The sequence below is a fragment of the Phyllopteryx taeniolatus genome, chromosome 1 (assembly GCF_024500385.1).
Source record: "Phyllopteryx taeniolatus isolate TA_2022b chromosome 1, UOR_Ptae_1.2, whole genome shotgun sequence".
Classification (NCBI taxonomy): domain Eukaryota; kingdom Metazoa; phylum Chordata; class Actinopteri; order Syngnathiformes; family Syngnathidae; genus Phyllopteryx; species Phyllopteryx taeniolatus.
In genome coordinates, this window is record NC_084502.1 from 12,860,175 (window position 1) to 12,875,322 (window position 15,148).

A 15,148-nucleotide genomic window follows, 5' to 3' on the forward strand; every position below is an offset into this window, starting at 1 on the left:
GTCAAGCAGAATGCAAGATCTGTATCCCTTTTATGCCAGAACAGTTTTACTGTCTCCCAGTGGCGTTTTTAAGCTTCCGTTGTGGTTTCTTAGTATTATAATTGAAGTTTATTGAGAATCAGAGTCGAACAGAACAACGTTTCTAGAGGGGAGAGAGAAACGAGGTAAAATACAAAGCACTAATTGTAAACAGGAAAGAAAAAGTAAGTCATTATCTACAACAATGAAACATTAGGTATGAGTGTTGTAGTGCTACACTCTGTGAGGGAAGGACAGGACAAGAAGCTTGCAGGACAAGGGTCATGAACCCAGCTGGACAACTGAAGTGACTATGTCAATTCTAAAAGTCTATAGGACGAGAGTATGAGTGAGGGGATACGCAAGCAATTTGCATATTCATGAGTTATTCGTCGCAATGAGTGAGTGGCCGCACACCCAGCGAAAGAGTCGCAGGGGTGTGTGCCTGCGGACACATGCAAGTGAATTGACACCGTTGTACATGCACAAAGACTGACAGAGGTGTCCCGTAATTGCTGTGCCCGCAACGCAGAGGCCGAGGACCCCACCCAATCAATCGAGGGGCGGGATCGGGACCAGGGGTCCATAAAAGAGCAGAACCGGCGGACGGGCGGGACACGTCCCGGACCGAGGGACCCGGGGCGGTCCGCCGACTCCACCGAGGCGCCCCGACAACTGGCCGCCCGGTGGGAGCCGCGGGGATCCGACGCCGGCCCCTCGGCCAACCCCCCGGGAAACAGCACAGATGTGCTGAAACCCGGTCTGACACCCGCACCCTCCCGACCCCGTACCAGTTCCCCCAGGAACACTTTGATATGTGCCCAGATGCGATTAGTGAGAAAAATATATCCAGTGAGTGCTGTGAGCGTGTGCTAAGAGGGGTGGCTCCTGCAGGTTGGGCCCATCTGGCCGGACAACCACCCACCGGGAGGGCCGCCCCACCCGGACCCGCGGCACTGACCCCGGACCCCCACACCACATTCCCGCCAGCACCCACTACCCACCCCCGAGTGTGGGAGGTGGAACCCCCCCCCCGAACCAGGCAGGGACAAAATGGCCGGGTCACCGTCACACCACCAACACTCCCGGGGAGGTCACCCCAGTGGCTCCCCCCCCCCCCCCCCCCAACCCCCGAGATCGGGAAGGAGTGAAGAAAGTCCCGCACCCACAGACGCCGGAACCGCAAACACAGGGACAAGAGAAGAAGATCCCCACTCCGTGCATGTCTCCTCTCACCATGCAAACCGATCTAAAATGAAAACTACATAAATAAATACATCGAATCGAATCGTAACGACAACAACCTCGACAACAAAGAATACCAAATTCAAAAGTTGAGTTTCACACTCACGAAGGTAGTCTTGTTATTGTCAAATGGCACGCTACCCAGGCAAAGCAATCAAGAGGCTCCATTCAGCATGTTGAGGAAAGGTGACCAGCTATACACGTAGCTATACACACGTCATTGGAGTTTTTCCTTCTGCTGATTTTCTTTCGAGCGCAATATATTCTATGATGAGATTTAGCCACTGATTGATGTTAATAGCTTGTTTGTTTTTGCAGTCTACTAGACTTGTGGCTAATGATTGTGAATATTTATTAGGGAGGTGGATTATGCTCAAGTCGCCGAGTATGCGCAATCTTGGGGAAAGTGGAATCCTGAAATTGGTGAAATGTTGTGTCACCGAAGAGCAAAAGCATTGAACTTGTGTGCGTTCCCATACAGCATGAAAAAAGCGCATTTTATGCAGCGTGTTCTAAGGAGCACTTCATCTTGTATAAACTGTAGATTTGTGTTTCCTGTCATTCGAAACGTATTGTTACAAATCTGTATCCAATAGCTACGGTGAGCAGACACGGAAAACTTCTTTGTCCCTTTGGCAAGTATCGGTAAGTCCATTGATTTAGTACATGAAATGAATTTCTAAACTTTGGAAATATTGATTTGACGTTTGCCTATTTGCTTGACAAACTCCAGCAGTTCGAGGGTGCTCTGGAGTGCGGGTATTCTTCTTGTTTTGTATCGCTGCTTTTAATTTATTGTATTGAAGAAAGTTTATTTGGAATTCTTGGAACGTGTCCTAAAAACATTGTTGTTCAATAGTTGTTGTCGGTGGTCAATTCCATGAGTTATGGAATTCCGTGATGGTTAAAGGAAGATCAAGGCTGTCTTGAATTTGTGTATTTAATCGAGGAATGTTTAGATCCTTACTAGAAGTGTTAGGGTTGTTCAAAGACGCTATAACCATTGTAAAAAAAGGTCCTTTATTTCTCGCGGTGCCGGTGTACAGTTGCCGTTTGAATCTTGAATGGCTGTAAGTAATGACTTTTCTTTATTGCGCTGAAGTTGGTTCGCAAGGAATTTCTCTGATTTATTACTGTCCTCAAAGTGAATGCATCTTAACTGTTGTCGTAGAAAATGTGTTCTTTTGGATAACGTCTAATTGATGAAGTTGGTTTCTAAGCGTATCGGTCGGATGAATTGCATATTCTTCTGTAAGGAGTTTCATTTTCCCCTTAATTCCATGATCCAATTTCTTTCTTTTTTTTTTCTTATATATGATTCGACCTCTCAATACAGCTTTCCCGGTTTCCCACAAGGGAGATGGGGATATTTGAATGTCAAAAAGTCATCCCATTCCTTCCTCACGAAAGAATCCAAATCCGCGTCCTTCAATTGGGACGTGTTGAACAAATCCAGCTCACCAGAAGCACGAAGTAGACACAATTGATTGGCCGTAAAGAAGGATGCGGATCTGGCCACTGGGCCTCCAGTTGGACATCCGGAGGCATCGGAGATGAACAGTGGGAGTGAGCCCACTACTTCATGTCAGTTAATGGGAGTTTCATATTTTTGCCAGTCACTGTATACTTTCTGTTAATGTATTGTAATCAATTTGTCGTTTTTTGGAATCTATGATTTCCATTGCATCCATATTTTCATTTGTAACCTATTTGTAAAGAGAATTTCCAAATACGAGTTCGCTAGCCTCATTGTAAAGCAGTCCAACCCCTTCATAAAGTATTCGGAATGCTCGTGCTATGACAGAAACGCCGCACAACTTCTGCGATGGAGTGAGAACATCAGCATGCTGACAAAGCGCCGCAAATAGAACCGGCTTCGCTTTGAAGAAGAAAATCTGCCCTCTTTTCCTCAAAATGACCTGCAGCAGTCCCAAATGTATGCGGTGAATCATCAGTTACACGCAGCTGCGCTGAGTAGTCATCATCCTGAATGAATAAATAGATTGAAGTGTCAACAAGTGGAGAGACAAGACGCGATATGGCAAAGATGCATTTTTACAGTTAAAACGGGAATCAACCAGATTATTTCACTATGGCATCAGTGCAGTGTGTGAATGCTACAGAGCCCCTCTGCGATGACTGTAAGACGCCAGGTACTTTTCCGGTGTAAAAAAACGAAACACTAACACTAATCATTCAATCTGATGGACAGGGCCTCGTACCGCTACGCCTGTAGGAAACACGTGAGGGCCCGACATCAGCATATGGAGTTCGAAGTCTATTGCGATATGAGTCATTGGAACTGCTCGAAGTGCTAGAGGACTTAGAGGCAATTGTTTTTTTGTCAATGTCTTGCCGTCTCTGTCAATTGACCGTCTGTTGTCGTACTGGAGCGGCTCCGAGACTGCCGGAGACAAATTCCTTGTGTGTTTTGGACATACATCTTTATATACAAATAAAGAGGATTCGGATTCGGATTCGGATTCGGATACAACTGCGAGTGGGTAACCAGTGCCTATATGAATATCTTCAGGGTGAAACAATTTGATCAAGGTTTGACCTTGTGGAGTTCTGTCATCCAATTAAGCTGCCGCCACGCTCTGCCCATACCAAAGCAAAAGTCCAATTTTTCCACAATTTATCCTTGCTCTTCTGTCGAGCAACCATTCCCAACCAATGTGTTAGTGTGCTGTGAAAGATGATCACGTTTGCCGTGGGAAATGATCCAATTTCACCTCATCGGTCAGAAAATCATTGTTTACGACAAATAATGGATATTTGTTCATCTGTCGATGCCAGCGATGTATAGTGACGGGCAAAACACTTCAATGGTTGGTCCTCAACAGGGATACATACCGTAACTACTGCCATGTAGAAGCTACAATATGTATCTGTGTGTCCACCTGTTGCCAACAGAATACGTCATGGCATGCACCACATAAATTGAAACAAGATCAGCATGGTTTCGGTGTACTGTATTGTTTGGCGGTGTGCCGTGTGATCTTTCTCGTGTAAAATATATGCCTTGGCTAAATACAATTTGGAAAATGAGCCGTCACCTTATCGTGGTGGAGGGGTTTGTGTGTCTCGATGATCGTAGGAGCTAAATTGTCCGGTACTTTACGACCCTGGCAGGGTCACCCATGGCAAGCAGGTCCGAGGTGAGGGACCAGACAAAGCACGGCTCAAACGACCCCTTATGATGACGAAAATAAATGGACCTAGGTTTCCCTTGCCCAGACGCGGGTCACCGGTGGTCCGATACCTGGTTACAGAAGCTGGCTGTAAGGCCCTGGAATGTTACCTCTCTGGCAGTAATAGAGCCCGCGCTGGTGTTGAGAAGTTCCAACTAGATATACAACCCCAATTCCAATGAAGTTGGGACGTTGTCTTAAACAATGACAATAGATCAACCTATATTTAATTGAATACACTACCAAGACAAGATATTTCATGTTCAAACGGATGAACTTGATTGTTTTTAGCAAATAATCATTAACTTTATGGCTGCAACACGTTCCAAAAAAGCTGGGACAGGTGGGAAAAAAAAAATTGAGGAATGCTCATCAAACAGGCTCATTGGGAACAGGTGGGTGCCGTGATTGGGTAGAAAAGGAGCTTCCCTCAATTGCTCAGTCATTCACAAGCAAAGATGGGGCGAGGTTCACCTCTTTGTCAACACGTGCGTGACAATATAGTCGAACAGTTTAAGGACCATGTTCCTCAACGTACAATTGCAAGGAATTGAGGGATTTCATCATCTGCGGTCCAGAATATCATCAAAAGGTTCAGAGAATCTGGAGAAATCAGTGCATGGAAGCGGCAAGGCCGAAAACCCACATTGAATGCCCGGGACCTTCGATCCCTCAGGCGGCACCGCATCAAAAACCGACATCAATGTGTAAAGGACATCACCGCGTGGGCTCAGGAACACTTCACAAAACCAATGTCAGTCAATACAATTCGGCGCTACAGCCGGAAGTGCAACTTGAAGCTCTACTATGCAAAGCAAAAGCCATTGATCAACAACACCCGAGGCAGCTCTGTATCAGTCTGTCATGGTGAAGAAGGAGCTGAGCCGAAAGGCAAAGCTCTCGATTGACTGGTCATTCTACTGTATGCTCCTACGCTAACCTATGGTTACGAGCTGCGGGTCATGACCCAAAGAACAAGATTGTGGATACAAGCGGCCAAGTTTCCTTCACAGGGTGTTCAGGTTCCCTCTTAGAGAGGGGCTCAGAATGGAACCGCTGCTCCTCGAGTGCGAGAGGAGCCGGATGAGGTGGCTTGGGCACGCCCGGATGCCTCTTTGATGAGGTGTTTCGGGCACGTCCCACCGGGTACGACCCACGACATGCTGGAGAGACTATGTCTCTCAGCTGGCCTGGAAGCACCTCAGCATTCCCCTGGAAGAGCTGGACGAAGCGGCTGGGGAGTGGGAAGTCTGGGCTTCCCCCGCGATCTGACCTCGGATAAGCGGAGGGAAGTGGATGGATGGATGGATGGATGGACACCTGTAATTTGTCCAAATTACCCTATAATGTCGCCAGACTTATATATAGGGTAGAAAACGTTACATCTCACCAGGATAAACACGCCTGCAGAATTTTGAATTTGAGAACAGGGAAAGCCCTAAATGTCGGTTTATTCGGGCTGAGAATGACTTCAAGAGGGCCACGAGTACCCGTGGAATGGAAGAAATCCGATCATTCCTCAACAAGATAAATATGGCGGTCAAGGCATTTGGAGACAACCGCTGTCCTTTTGCCCGCAAGGGTGTGGAGTGGTGCATTTATCGTGGTTTCAAGTGGTGTCTGAGTCCACTGATTATTCAGAGTGAAGAGGAGCTGCCGGCCTGATGCCTCCCCCAAAATGACAACGTAAACAGCCGCCTGGCTGGCGTTTTACGGACACGGGCAGCCGGCGCTCGTCAGCCGCGGCGGTGTTCATTCGATCTCAACAAGCGCTCGGCCTCTATCTGGCTTCCCCGCCTCCGGTTAGCTCCCGAAGTCTTACAGGTTGCACAGCCCTCACTTACTCTCATTCTGGCAGACTCGGCAGCTCCGCTCCTCCACCCTACTTGGTCCCGATGAGCCATTGTGAGACTGAAGCAGATGGATTGGGAACAAAAGGGCGAGAAGGGGCCCCCACTCTGCCTGTCCCCCCTTGTATCACAGCCAGCAGGCTCTGGGTAATCTTCTCAAGCTTTCAGAGAAGAGCAATGAATAACCTCAGCCTCCTTCTCTGAGACCCCCCTCCCTTCTTATCTCACCCTCAGCAGGCTCGCCAGGGCCGGCTGCTCCCCGGATAGCATCTCTCACCCTCGCTTTCCACTCACTGCCTCGGCCCCGCGCACCCTATCAGCATTTTTGTTTTTGTTTTTTTTTGTTTCTGGGGGCGTGTTACAAGGCGTGGAGATTAATTGGGGCTGTGGCTGGATGACATCTGGTCCCAGCGTCATAAAAGTCTGGGTCCTCGAGGTCTGCCGGGTTTATAATGAAGTGTATACAAGTTAATTTTCTCATCAACAGTGCATTAACTGAAGCTTCCACAGTCACCGTTTCTACGTTTAGCCGGGGATAGTTCAGAGTGCAGTTTGGTCCATTAGACTCGCAGGAAAATAGCAATTCTTCAAAGAGCTTGAGATTGCCGTCAATCAGCTATTCGAAACAAGACCGATTGTTGCAATCTGAAATAATAAAACTACCTTCAATTAACATTTGGAGAGGTCCGCTCGCAAAGATTTTCCGAGGTGAGAGGTTTAAAGCTCAAAATGTTTCCGTTTCCGTAGAAAATCAAAATGGCGCATTTTCTTTTTCTTTTCACATGACTTTGACTTGTGGTTTTACAAAGGGGATGTTTTGTTTTCCATGAAAAAACTAGGACCCGACTGTACCACAAATGCAAGTATTCGGACTCGACAGTTCAACAATGCATGAACGTGAATAAATGTACTCCCCAAAAACCACCAAACCCTTATAAAAGTCCACAATCAAATCCAACCATCCATTCAAATCAAACGAACACCAATGTCTTCTGCCTACGTTGCCCCAAAAGCCATGCTATCCAGAGCACACATCAATTTTGCTACTTCTTGAGTCACGTACGCTTGCACTGCCATAACAGGCTCTCCGTTTGCTTATGTTGCGTGTCCCGGCCTCCCAGTTCAGTTCGAAGGATAGTGTTTCATTTGGAAGTGACGCTTACAGTTCTCGCTTTTTATTGAAGCCACAGTCTCGCAGGTTTGGTGCTGGCCGGAAGAACAGAAAAGTACTGCTCTGTCCATTCATTTTGAAAAACTTTCTTTACCGACTAAACTTTCCAGATGTTCGAACAAGCGTAATAATAATAAATACAACAGTATAGATTTATTTCAAAGAGGCCAAGGCCGCTTTACATGAGTTGGCATGAGACCTTAACTTGGTTGAGACAGTGGTTCACCATTTGAAGACATCCACCCTAAAATATCTGGGACTTGTTTGAAAGACATTTTCCTCCAGTCGGGCTTGAGAGACGGAAACACGACAGCACACGACAGTTTAAGATTTCCACTACCGGAATGTACACAGTACACCTCCGGTCACAATACTAATAGGCTCTATGTATGAGGATCATACAAGGATCTGCTTCTATTTGCTTTAAACCTGGGAAAAGACACTAATGTAACCTCTTGTAAGATCTCTATGGTCTGCTTGTACAAAAAAAAAAAAAAAAAATCCACCTGTTCTGCTTGACAAGAGCAGCTCAACCACTCCACGGCTCCCTTGCACGGACCTGTTAAAATATTGAGCATGTGCTTAAGTGCTATTTGGCTAAGTGTCATTAAGGCTGAAGGGCTCTCCATCCACAAAAGATGTCTTAAAGTGACTGGCTCAGTGCCACACAGGCAGCTGCTAAATTATTTCATCTCGATAAAATATTGATGTTTTTGTCCCAAAAATGACTAAATGCAACTAGGAAGCAAGACTGGTGCGATACAACGCCGTGTACACTGAGAATGTGAATAAAACTATGTTTGATTATGTCCTTCCTTGACAACATACAGTAAGTAGTAGAATAAAGCTGCTGTTTCACAACAAAAACAGGCACTTGTAATTCCAAGTGAACGTGTGCTTTTGAATGTTGTGAACTGGACTGTACAAAAGGGTTCGACATCATTTCCGCAAATGGACTTCACAAACAAATAGTCACCTCCATTACAATTAGTATAAATGGAATAATAAAAATGAAAGCTGAGAGCAGCAACGGACAGGTGTGTTGTTTGTACTGACAAAAATATGTTTTGCAATTTAAAATCTGTCGAGCATACAATGCTTCTAGTTTGGTATGGTCAGAAACAAAAAATCTCTAAATTGCCGAATGACCCCCAAAATAGCCGCTTTAGAGCATAGTTATTATTTTTGTAAAAGCATTTCCACACTTGCTTCCCGAGTACAAACAGTTCTGAAATATTCATGGAAGCGTTGGTTTTGAAGGAGAAAAAAAAAAAGAACAAATCTTTTTTTGGTCAGCTGACAATACTGGCGATCTAATTTTGCACAGTGCAATTGTACAAAAGCCTCATCTGTACATTCTCCATTTCAACCATGATGACACTCACTGATTAAATTACAGCTGAGTTTACTTTTGGGAAGCACTTGCCTAAATCTACAAAGATTAGCCTATGATTAATGGCGGACACTTAATCCTTTGTTCAAATTGGCCTGTTCAAAGAGAAGGGAGGACAAGATGATCGCTCGTTTCTGCTTCCACCTGCCAAATAGCATCTTATTCATCTTAGTACAAAGCTGCTATGTTGAGAAACAGCCTGCACAAATAGTGAAATCTCGCCTGCTCGGGGGAGCTTTGCACTTTCTTGACTCCAAATGCCTCCATAAGTAGTTATATTGCCTTTACTCAGGTAGACAGAAATGTTGAAAGTTGCAATTTGCCTGTCAAAGTTGCTTATCATGCCAATGCTTAAGACAATGAGGCTCTTCAAAACTTTTAATCTTACAAGAAAACATTGTGGGCTGCGCAATGGAGTGCCCCAGGGATCCATTCTGGAACAAATGCTTTCATTCAGTTTCATTATTTTTGACCAAAAGGACATTTATTTTTTATTCCTTCTTTGAGCAGATTGTCATGGTAAAGCCTAAAAGTAAGACAGGGACAAAAGTGATATACCGGAATTTCTCGTGTATAATGCACTCCCCCCCCCCCCCCCCCCCCCAAATTTGTTTTATTTTTTGGGGTCAAAAATCAATAGCGCGCATTATACATAGGTATAGGGGTAAATGGAAAATGTACAAATGTATGCCGCCATCTAGTGGTTATGAAAAAGCTGTACACTTTCACTCCAAAATGCCACCGCCCCCTAGAGGTTATGAGAAAGGTGTACACTTTCATTCTAATATCCCACCTAGTGTTTATAAAAAAGGTGTAGCCTACCTACACTTTCATTCCAATACGACAAGGCATGACTGCATATATGTACAGTTGTGCTCTGAAGTTTACATACCCTGGCAGAATTTGTGAAATATTTTTTTTTACATTTTTTTTTTAATATGACTGATGACTGAAAAACAACCATCATTAATTTCTTTACGGTTATGTTTTGTTTAATGATAATGTTTTTCTGAAATGCTTGACCGTTTAATTTGAATCCCAATCAAATAAAATGAAATGTGTTTCGCCTGGTCCTTCATGTTTGCTTTAAAGAATTGTACACATCTTACAAATTCTGCCTGGGTAATCAAACATATGAGCACAACTGTGTGTTTTTTAATTTAAGAAATAAAAGTAGGGCTGTGAATTTCAAAATAAGAGCAAGTCAATTTAAAAAAGTATTACGTGTTCAAATAAAGTGCTTCAGAATAATTCTTGAAAAAAAACCTAAGAAAATACAGATACTATTTCATTTAATTGAATGTTTTGATTATATGGGTACAAGCAAAATCATGCATTGTAAAAATGCATTATACATCGGTAGAAGGGTTTTTCAGAATTTTGAGGTCAACTTTGGGGGTGTGTGTATAATACATGGCTGCGCATTATACATGAGAAATGTCGGTACTTGTTTTCTTTTGTCTGAATAGCATCTTAATTAGTTTTACTTGATATCTCTGTTAAGTGATCGCTTCTTGTTGTCGTAATAACATGATACACCAATAAGTAAACACAATATTTCAGTGATGATCGTGTTCCTTTGAAAATATGTGGCTAAATATTTCTGCATATGCGTTTGAAAAATAAGCTATTTTTACCTGGACTACCTGTCAGGAGGAGAGCGTTTTCATGTGCCACATAAAGAGCTGCAATCAGATCTGCAGGAGAAAAAACACACAAAAAAAAGAACAGTGTTGTAGCCAAATTTAGAAAAAACCCAAAAAAAAGATGACAAAGCTTTGATGGGATATCAGACATCATTGCGTGACACCTCAGTCAGACCGAGCACTTGTTTATACATAATTCCTTTGTACTTTCAGCCGCTCATTGTGTGGTTGATCATATTCTCTTCTATGTGTGCTGAGAAGCTGACCTGTTGTGCAGAGATGTGCATATTTACTCTATTCATAGGCTCCACACACAACACATGCTACAGGCACACATTCATTACTAAGTAGCCTGTGGCAACTGTCATGTGCAGACAATAGCGAGAGACAAAAAACAGTGCGCATCGAGCAGAAAGGGAATCTTCCACATTTCGCAGCCACACGATGTACGGAGTGTGTTGTTTTATTTATTTTTTTAATCATATTCACATAATCTTGCGAGAGTCGTACTCGGGATCCGAGATAAGCCTCCTTATGTTGCTCATATATTGCTGCAAATGAGCACGTCTGAGAAACGTAACACCTTGCGCGGCCGCTTGCATTTTAATTTCTATTGCATCTGTGACCGGTCCGTCGTGTCCCTAACCCCCCTGGGGGGGACCCGCAGCCTCTATGTAGCAGACCCCAAAGCCCAGGGGGGGAGTGTGTTGGGGACACACACACACACACACATTTGATTGATGATGGTGTGAATTAAACAGAAAGAGATGGAGAGAATCCTTTTATCAGTCCAGAAACACGAGTGGATTAAAATGTAGTTGTACAAGCCTTCTGTATAATGCAGCAGCCTGACAGCATATCACGAAGCACCAGAAGCCAAGATGAGAGCCGCGTGTTATTACAACGCACGCACGCACACACAGAGACACACCTCCGCCCACGAACAAGGCTAAAACAACAGCTCCGTGCCATAATAACCCTTCCGGTCACGTCTTTCACATTTTGTGAATTTGCCACAAATGATATAATCCCGAGTACAGCCCAGTGGAGACCTGTCACTTGGCTAACATTAGGAGCTTCCTCTCGCGCAATCGTGAATTCTTCTTAATAAACAATTTCATGGAGTGAAGCCCATCACAACCCGGGGCATGTCTCCGACCGGCAGTGGACCGTGCACTTGAGGGCTGCTTTGCGGATGTTTTGGCCCGCTGCATAATTTATTGCCCTCTCTTTTTGTAGCCGTTCTCTGTGCACTCACGGTGCAGGCGAGAGTTCAGCTGTCGGCTCGGGAGGGTAACACGCTGACCTGCCGCCGTAGCAGCGCAGGTGACAAAAGCAATTAGAGGGAAATATGCAATTACTGCAATCCTGGCTCTCTCACACAGCCAGACAGAACAATTTGTCAATGATAGGCCGCTGGTATCTCCTGAGCCTGAAGGTAACGCTGTCCCTAGCGCCTCCTCCTCCTCCTCCTCCTCCTCCGGTTGGCCTTTCTGGGCCCATGGGAGGCCTGCGAAGACAGCCACAAAGAAGATGTATGGCCAGCAAAAGTATAGACAGTTGAATTATACAGACAAGTCCTTTGTCTTACTCTCGACGTATTTGCTTCCGTGGCCAGAACGGGTTCTGCAGCCGACCAAGGACATGCTCTACCTGATTTCACTATGGAAAGCAGTGCCGCACTCAAAATGGAGCTAGCATTTGATCCTTAGCATTTCACTTTGACATTAACAGTTGTTAACTTCTTTTTTCACATGTATAACATTTAAAAAGTCAATTGTCATTCAAGATTCAAGAGTCTTTGATTGGTTGTATGTTTTACTACTCGCATTCCCTAACAACATTGCCCACGCAGTTAAGGCACTGTATTCCAAACGATTAAGCATGCATTATTTTTGTAAAATGGCCAAAACCGTTATCAACGGCGACTATATTAGCTTCTAATAATGACAACAAAAGCATCCTGTAATTTGGACTATTACACCAAATCGGTGCCATTTGCTTGTAACTCTCTCAAAATCAATACAAATTTCCGTTTCTTTTTCCAACGACTGAAAGCGTGGGCTGGCCCATCTCAGGCAACTCTAGTCTTTGTCATTTTGTACTGAATCTTCTCATTTCGGTCCCAGGACTGGAAGTAACACGAGTGAGATTGGAGTGTAGAATTAGGAAAAACAGCTATGCTGATGGAACGTTGACACTAAGCACATTCGAAAGATTTCACCCAAAAAAAAAAATAAATAAACAAGAAAAAAATGATTTCGGTAACAGGACTGTGTTGAGATTTTACCACCGTCCACCACCTGAGTCAAAGTTGAAATATCATCAAATATACAGAAAAATCTTACTTTTGGCCTTCAGAGGATCTGGATGACGCAATTTCCTGTGGACCATGTGACAGGGTATAAAAAAAAAAAAAAAAACACAGTAAAGTGTCAATTCAAATTTTGTTTGAAACAAAATAAACTTAGAGTAACACACATTTTTAAAAAATAGATAACATTTCTAAAGGATTCAAAATCATTCAAAGTCTAAATTTAGGAAGCTAGACTGTCAACAAATTGTATTTATAAAATATAGATGGATATATATATATATACAGATCAATTTGCTTGATAAAAAATAGATTTTACAGGTAATTTCACTTTGAATTTATACATTTTATTTCAAATGGCACCCTTTCGGACCCATTTATTTCCCCCCCCCAAAAAAAAAAAAAAAAATAGAAAATGCTCAAAATAAAATGTTCCAAATTATGACACTCAATAGTATGAGAAACAAATAGCAAATGCATGATGTCATACTTCTGTCACGACATGGAGATAGTTTTCAAAAAACAAACAAATGCTCGGCCCGAAATATATTGACCCATAACGTTATATTCACATTGGAAGCGCTAAATATTGCTGCATCTACAGCCTTCTTCAAAGGTTGGAACTTTCAAGATGGCTCTCTAAAGATATTGAAAATACAGACTAAAGATCAGCACAGTTGTGATTTCCTTCACTAGCTTTATATTTGCAAGAATGATGCGTCTGACCGGCCGCTTATTTGAGCCCAACCTTTTCAAGCGCAGTAGGCAGCCATTCAAAAGTCGCTTTCTTCGATACGCCACGAAGTCAGCATGTCGAACTTGACATCAGTCACGACAGTAAATGCGAATGTCTTTCTATTCCTTCGATTTTTAAAACCAAACCAAAAAAAAAAAACTACAGCGTCATTAACCGAGTCAAGATGAGTATAAAGATAACAGAATTTGAATATAGGCATTGATTTTGTATCACTCCATTGGACATCACAGGCTATATTTGAAAAGAATTCCTACTACTATTGGGACTTTTTGAAAAACCTACATCACTTGTTTTATTGCTAATGTGATAAGAATAGACGACATTATGAAATGGGCTGCACTTGTGGCCTTCTGTCATCTCGGCTTTGGCGACTTCGATTTGCCGTTACGATGGCCGACTCTCCGCTACGTCGGACGAGGCGCGAGTGTCCACCGCGGTGACGGACGCGCAACTTCCCGTATACAGCGGAAGAGAAGAGTTTTGGAATTGCCGTCCGCTGTCATGTGTTTTATTTTGCTATGCGTTGAACAGTTTGGGAATATGTCAAAATGTTAATGAAACAACATGTCATCGTATTACATATATCTATTGTTTTGTTCAAACAATCTTAATCAGTTCAATGTTCCAATGCATATCTGCCAGCCGAACGGATGTCACCAAGTGCTTGAAAAAGGGGGATTCAAATATTAAGTTGACATTTTATTTCCTGCCTCAAGACTAATAAAAACACTCGGGGAGAAATCCTGAGGGGGAGTTGATCACAATTCATGCATGAAATGGGTTCATAAAGTCTGTCTTGGAGTCACTGGCTCATTTCATCTCAGCGCCATTTCACTCATGTTTGATTTGCAGTTACTTTCGAGACGCTTACAAAGATCTCTTTGTTGTCCGAGGACGCGCAATGAGACACCGAGGAGGAGAGCGACATTGTCCCCCGCTGTAAATGGCCGTGATAGATAGAAGTGGAGCAAAGAGCATGTCACTCTGAGCATTGACCTGCTTTTCACTGTAGTCATCATAAAAACAGAGCCAGCGTCCCGGGGACATATAACCAACCGCATGGGAGCTTTGGTGTAATTCACTATCTCAGCGTGTGGCGATATAGCAAAAAAAGCCATTACATTTGCCCTGTAATTTGCCGTCAACCCAGCCAGGGATTCAGGTGACTGCAAACTCCTCGAAAGGAGTTCCACTGATAAGAACAGGTCTGTTTATTAGCTCCACGCGGCCAAGCGTGGCAGGAACAGCTGAGCGTAGGCAGGTGCCGAGCCCGGCGAGCTTCCGGGCGCCCCTGGCGGGGCCCGGCGCTCATTTCACGCACATTATGGCCACTGTGGCTTGCATAGAAAAGGAGGTCGCCGGGTGCACGGCAATATAACTGCTGAGTGATTAGGTTTCCTCTGACTCACACAGAGCGCCGACACCTCCGAGCAATTTGGGATTGTTGCTGGAAATCAATGAGTCATCTGCGGTTTGGCTTTTTTGTCCAAATAAAAAAAAAAAGAGCAAAGACAGGAAGGAGAATTTTGTCTTTTTTTGGGCCACATGACATGAAATTTG

At 43.8% G+C, this 15,148-nt stretch overlaps 1 long non-coding RNA gene across 1 annotated transcript in view; it reads right to left on the reverse strand.

Moving 5' to 3' along the window:
• The window catches only part of LOC133477799 (uncharacterized), a 54,300-nt gene that overhangs the window by 15,563 nt on the left and 23,589 nt on the right, over nucleotides 1–15,148 (reverse strand). The window contains exons 5-6 of the long non-coding RNA XR_009788479.1: nucleotides 12,866–12,900; nucleotides 10,509–12,027 (exon numbers count right to left, since the gene is read on the reverse strand). This is a non-coding gene — a long non-coding RNA (uncharacterized LOC133477799). The remainder of the gene's footprint in view (nucleotides 1–10,508; nucleotides 12,028–12,865; nucleotides 12,901–15,148) is intronic.